Consider the following 5,983-nt stretch of genomic DNA (forward strand, 5'->3'; position numbering starts at 1 on the left):
CCAGAGGACAACGAGCATGGCCTTACCATAGTAAACGTGGTAACAGCAAGAAACGCGGCTCCAAGGTCGAGGTCTGTGATGCCAGGGCATCTAGGTCAGTTTCACTGACCTTTTCTTTACTGTTTTATGGTAGTTTCATGCATTTTCTTAGTAAATAAGGCAAGTTTTGGATGAAATTACACTTATACCTTGATTCAAGCAACTATTGTGAACTTTGCATGATTTCATGAGAATTTTGCTAGAATTGCATGATAAATTGATGATGCATAATCTCATGACTTTGGCTAGAGCTTTGATGCACTTTAATTGCTTGATTTCTGGGCAAAAGGAAGCATGGAAGAACCACGTTACTATTCACGTTAACCTAGTTAACGTAAACACTAACGTGGGATTGTAAAAAGCTTGCAATGTTAAGGAGAAAAGTGATCACCAATAACGCCTGCGAAGCATCCATAACTCACGTTACTTGCCACGTTAACTAAGTTAACGTGGTAGTTAACGTAGAAGCAAAACAGAACTCCAACGTTAAGAGAAAACGTGAACACCAATAACATTTTTCTCCAACGTTAGTGGTAAAAGTGAACACTACTAACGTTGGAAAACTTGGCAATGATCCACGTTAAGAGTCACGTTAACTTAGTTAATGTGAACTCTAACGTGGAAGAGGAAAACAAAAGCCAATGTTAGTGACACTCACTTTTGTCACTAACGTTGGACCAACAAGCATTGCCTACATTAACTTTCACGTTAAGACCATTAACGTGAAAGTTAACGTGGAGTTGAGATCAAGGAGCCAACGTTAGTGACTCTCACTTTTGTCACTAACGTTGTAAGATGGCATCACTACTACGTTAAGAGCCACGTTAACTTAGTTAACATGAGTTCTAACGTAGAGAATTTGGGCATTTGGAGCGTTAGTGACAAAGGTGAGTGTCACTAATGCTCTCGAAGGTGAGACACACCCACGTTAAGAGTCACGTTAGCTACACTAACGTGAACTCTAACGTAGGAACAAAAGGCACCAAGCAACGTTAATGGGAAAAGTGATTCCCAATAACGTTCGCGAAGGGGTATAAGCCAACGTTATTGGGAAAAGTGAGTCCCAATAACGTTGGCCGAAAATTGAGAAGGCAACGTTAGTGGTCACGTTAAGACCACTAACGTTGGAGTTAACGTGGGTACATAAGGGTGGAACGTTAGTGGAAAAAGTGAATGCCACTAACGTTCTCGAACCTACAATGGCACTCAACGTTAATCTCACTAAATACCCAAGCCTAATTCATATTTCTATGCAAGCTGGGCCCACTAAAGATGAGAACTGCTTCAACTCAAGATCCAGAGCCCACATCCAAGACTTGAAGAACTCACTAGAAGATCAAGAGGAGTAGTATATATAGGAGTAGTTTTTAACTATAGAAAAAGCTTAACACTTTTGGGAACTACTCTCTGTATATTTACTTTTCTGCACTTTTAGCATGGATACTTCTTTTCTGCCATTTTTCATTTCTAGAGCTATGAACAACTAAAACCCTTTCATTGGGTTAGGGAGCTCTGTTGTAATTTGATGGATCAATTATAGTTTTCATTCTTCTTCTTCTTTCTTTTCTCTTTATCTTACTAGAAAGCTTTCGATCTTAATTCAATTATTAGTTGTCTTGGAAAAGAAACTCTCCATAATTGGATCTCCTTTGAGCCTTGGAAAAGGGATGAGGAGATCATGCTAGAAATGCTTTCTCATGTTGGACCAAATTGGGGTTTGGGTGGATATAGTGACATGTAATCCTCCCAGCATTTTGATTTGGAAATACATGTGGTATAATCAGTGACCACACTTCATCTCTTCCCGTGAGCAATTAAATCAAGGAGTTGGGCAATCGTTCAAGCTTAGAGAGATTGGATTACCAAGGAATTGGGATCCAATCACTTAAGATTGCCAAGGAGATCAATGAATGCATTGATTGAGGAAGAGATGAGAATGAACTTGATCCGGAGAATGCAACATCTCCTGAACCCAATGATTACCCCATTTCTGGTCTTACCCATTCTCTTTACTTTCTGTCATTTATTTTCATGCTCATTACCCCAATTTCCCATTTAAGATTCTGCACTTTAATTTCTATTATTTACTTTCCAGTCATTTAAATTTCTGCAATTTCCCAATCTAAATTCTGTTTAGCTCAACTAGCATATTCTTCTAACTAAAGTTGCTTGACCAATCAATCCTTGTGGGATTCGACCTCACTCTATTGTGAGTTTTACTTGACGACAATTCGGTATACTTGCCAAAGGGAAATTTGTTGAGAGACAAATTTTCATGTATCAAGTTTATGGCGCCGTTGCCGGAGATTGATTTTGAATCAACAATGATTAAGTTTGAAGATCACTAGATTGAGCATTTTTTTTGTTTCGTTATTTTTTTTATTTGATTTAGTTGATTTCCTTTAGTTCTTTTTAATTTCTTCCTCATCCCCTGCACCCTCTTTATTTTTCGTTCTTTCTTTCTTTGATAATTACAATTCTGCTCACTAACCCACTAACTATTTGATAAGTTGCATCACTCACACTAACAATTACTCTAACAATAATAGTTTCTTCATTTTATCTCCTGTTGTGCAATCTGTCTGTTGTATGACAGGGAGAAGAGAAGGAGTTTCAACATCCTTCGATTCAGAACCTGAAAGAACTCTTTGGAGACTAAGAAGGGAAGTAAGAGGGAAAAGAATTATTGGTGCTGAGGAAGAGGAAAAGTACTTTGAACCCAATATGAAAGAGAATTTGGAGAACAATCATGAAGAAGAAGCTCACAACCATGATAGAGAAGGCCATGCAAACCGTGCTGGGCAAGAAAAGAGAGATCTAGGCTCCTATATCAATCCTAATCCAGGAAACTGTGGAAGTAGCATTTAGAAGCCCACCATACATGCCAACAATTTCGAACTAAAACCCCAGCTCATCACCCTTGTTCAGAACAATTGTTCATTTGGAAGAAGTGCTCAAGAAGACCCCAATCAACATCTAACCACCTTCCTGAGAATTTGTGACACTGTGAAGTCTAATGGAGTCCATCCGGATGTCTATAGGCTGCTCTTGTTCCCTTTTTCACTCAGGGACAAGGCATCCAAATGGCTTGAATCCTTCCCAAAGGAGAGCTTAACAAATTGGGAAGATGTGGTGAACAAAGTTTTGGCAAGATTCTACCCTCCTCAAAGGATCAATAGGCTGAGAGCTGAGGTGCAAAGTTTCAGGCAACAAGATGGTGAGACTCTTTATGAAGCATGGGAGAGGTTCAAAGACTTAACAAGAAGATGCCCACCAGATATGTTCAATGAATGGGTTCGACTTCACATTTTCTATGAATTTCCTATGAGTCAAAGATGGCTGTGGATCATTCATCAGGAGGCTCTCTAAACAAGAAGAAAACCATTGAAGAGGCCATAGATGTCATTGAAACAGTTGCTGAGAATGACTACTTTTATGCCTCCGAAAGAAGTAACACCAGAAGAGTAATGGAGCTGAACCACATGGATACATTGTTAACTCAAAATAAGATGATCACCAAACAGCTAGCAGATCATACCAAGAAGGTGGAGGAAAACCAAGTTGCAGCAGCCATCACTTCATCGTCAGCTCAACAAGGAGCGAACATAGGAGAAGAAGGTGACTGGGAGTAAGCCAACTATGTTGGAAACTCACCTAGACAAGTCCATGATCCATACTCCAAAATTTACAACTCTGGATGGAGAAATCACCCCAACTTTAGATGGGGAAACCAACAAGATCAAGGGCAAGATCAGAGACGCCACAACCTCAATTCCAACAACAATGCAACCCATCAACACTCCTCACAGAGATCCTACCAACATCCATCTAACCAACCTTCTCAACCACCTAATCTCCATCCATCATCAATAACCGAGGAGAGATTATCAAAGATTGAGGCTCTACTTGAAAATCTATGCAAGGAAATTTAAGATAGTAAAGCTTTCTGGGAAGAAGTGCAATCCAACATGCAGAATCAAGATGCTGCCATCAAGAAACTGGAAACACAGATTGAATTCTTATTCAAGCAAACCCCTGGACACAACAATTGCAGCAATGTTAACTCAATACTAAAGGAGGAATGTCAAGCCATCACCCTCAGAAGTGGGAAGGAATTGAAGGAGACCCACAAGAAACCACCAGAGAAAAAATTGGATGAAGAAAACAAGGGACATGAGGAAGCTCAAACCTCAACCCCTAAGTCACATCAAGAAGGAGAAGCGCTCAAACCATGCCTCTCAAAGGCTCCATACCCACAGCAGCTGCAATTAAAGAAGAGGGGAGAGGACAATCAATTCTCAAGATTCTTGGAAATCTTCAAGAAACTACAAATAAACATACCATTTGCTGAAGCAATAGAGCAAATGCCACTCTATGCCAAGTTCTTGAAGGAATTGATGACCAAAAAGAGAAGCTGGAAGAATAATGAGACTGTGGTACTCATGGAAGAATGCAGCACAATCATCCAAAACAAATTACCCCAGAAATTGATGGATCCTGGGAGTTTCCAAATCCCTTGTATCATTGGAGAAATCACGGTGGAAAAGGCTTTGTGTGATCTAGGAGCCAGCATAAATCTAATGTCTCTAGCAATGATGAAAAAAATAAAGATTGAGGAAGCCAAACCAACAAGAATGGCCCTGCAACTAGCAGACAGATCATTCAAATTTCCCTATGGGATAGTAGAAGATTTGTTGGTGAAGGTGGGAGACTTCATCTTTCCAGCAGATTTCGTGGTACTAGACATGGAGGAAGGAGCTAAGACTTCCATCATCTTGGGAAGGCCATTTTTGGCCACTGCCGGAGCCATTATTGATGTCCAAAAGGGTGAACTTGTCCTTAGATTACACGAGGAGAAAATGACATTCAATGTGTTAAAGGCCATGAGTTACCCACATAACTCAGTGGGAGAATGTATGAGGTTAGACTCCGTGGAAGCTTTGGTACAAGAAACTCTTGAAGAAGAGCTTGAGGCATCAACAAAAGAAGAATTAGCAGCAAGCGAAGAAGCTGCAGCCACTGAAATACATGTTCAAGGCATGCTAGAAGAAAAGGAGGAAAGAAAAGAAGTGCCCAAACTAGAGCTTAAAGCACTGCCACCCACTCTCAAGTATGCATACTTGGGAGAAAATAAAAGCTATCCAGTGATCATAAATTCAGCCCTCAGCCAAGAACAAGAGGAAGAGTTGCTTCAAGTCTTACAAAAGCATAAGGATGCCATTGGATGGACACTTGCTGACTTGAAAGGAATCAGTTCAGCCATATGCATGCATAAGATACTCCTGGAAGAAGGTGCCAAACCTTCCATTCATCCCCAAAGAAGGTTAAATCCAGCAATGAAGGAAGTAGTGCAGAAAGAAGTTATGAAGTTGTGGCAGGGAGGAGTAATCTATCCAATTTCAGATAGCCAATGGGTCAGTCCAGTTCAAGTAGTTCCCAAGAAAGGAGGAATCACTGTGGTGCCTGGTGCACGAAATTGTGATCATCAATGGCGCCATAAACATGGTACGCTCAATTGCAATCTCAACTCTTTATCACAACTTCGCACAACTAACCAGCAAGTGCACTGGGTCGTCCAAGTAATAAACCTTATGCGAGTAAGGGTCGATCCCACGGAGATTGTTGGTATGAAGCAAGCTATGGTCACCTTGTAAATCTTAGTCAGGCAGATTCAAATGGTTATGAATGATATATGAATAAAACATAAAACAAGAATAGAGATACTTATGTAGTTCATTGGTGAGAATTTCAGATAAGCGCATGGAGATGCTTTGTCCCTTCCGTCTCTCTGCTTTCCTACTGTCTTCTTCCAATCCTTCTTACTCCTTTCCATGGCAAGCTGTATGTTGGGCATCACCGTTGTCAGTGGCTACAGTCCCGTCCTCTCAGGGAAAATGTTCAACGCACCCTGTCACGGCACGGCTAATCATCTGTCGGTTCTCAA

The 5,983-nt window shown here is 40.6% G+C and overlaps 1 non-coding gene across 1 annotated transcript; it reads right to left on the bottom strand.

Moving 5' to 3' along the window:
- Positions 1–3,216: 3,216 nt before the first annotated feature.
- LOC130971459 (small nucleolar RNA R71) lies at positions 3,217–3,323 on the bottom strand. The gene has a single exon (XR_009082677.1). It is a non-coding gene; the product is annotated as a small nucleolar RNA R71 (small nucleolar RNA).
- Positions 3,324–5,983: the final 2,660 nt, after the last annotated feature.

Source organism: Arachis stenosperma, chromosome 3 (genome assembly GCF_014773155.1).
Source record: "Arachis stenosperma cultivar V10309 chromosome 3, arast.V10309.gnm1.PFL2, whole genome shotgun sequence".
NCBI lineage: Eukaryota > Viridiplantae > Streptophyta > Magnoliopsida > Fabales > Fabaceae > Arachis > Arachis stenosperma.